Source organism: Pteropus alecto, unplaced genomic scaffold (assembly GCF_000325575.1).
Source record: "Pteropus alecto unplaced genomic scaffold, ASM32557v1 scaffold78, whole genome shotgun sequence".
Lineage (NCBI taxonomy): Eukaryota > Metazoa > Chordata > Mammalia > Chiroptera > Pteropodidae > Pteropus > Pteropus alecto.
The window spans coordinates 5,448,587-5,448,790 of record NW_006443124.1 but is presented as its reverse complement, the minus strand read 5'-3'; the positions used below and the strand labels follow the sequence as shown (position 1 = coordinate 5,448,790).

Sequence of the window (204 nt, the reverse complement as noted above, 5' to 3'; positions counted from 1 at the left end):
AGTCACGCACGGAGCGCCGGGTTACGCGCCGACGTCTGGCTGCCACGACTTGCCGTCTGCGGCGGCGACGGCGGCGGCGAGCGGATCCCGCTGGGGAAGGAGGAGGAGGAGGGAGAGCAAAGGGGGCTGTGAGTGAGCGGGAGAAGCAGAGTGAGCGGGGCTTGCCCGCGGAGGGAGAACGAGCGAGAGCCGAGCCAGCCATCC

At 71.1% G+C, this 204-nt stretch overlaps 1 long non-coding RNA gene across 1 annotated transcript in view; it reads right to left on the bottom strand.

The window, feature by feature from the left end:
- Positions 1 to 204, bottom strand: part of LOC112471925 — a 14,435-nt gene that overhangs the window by 12,920 nt on the left and 1,311 nt on the right. The gene's annotated exons all lie outside the window — the stretch shown is intronic.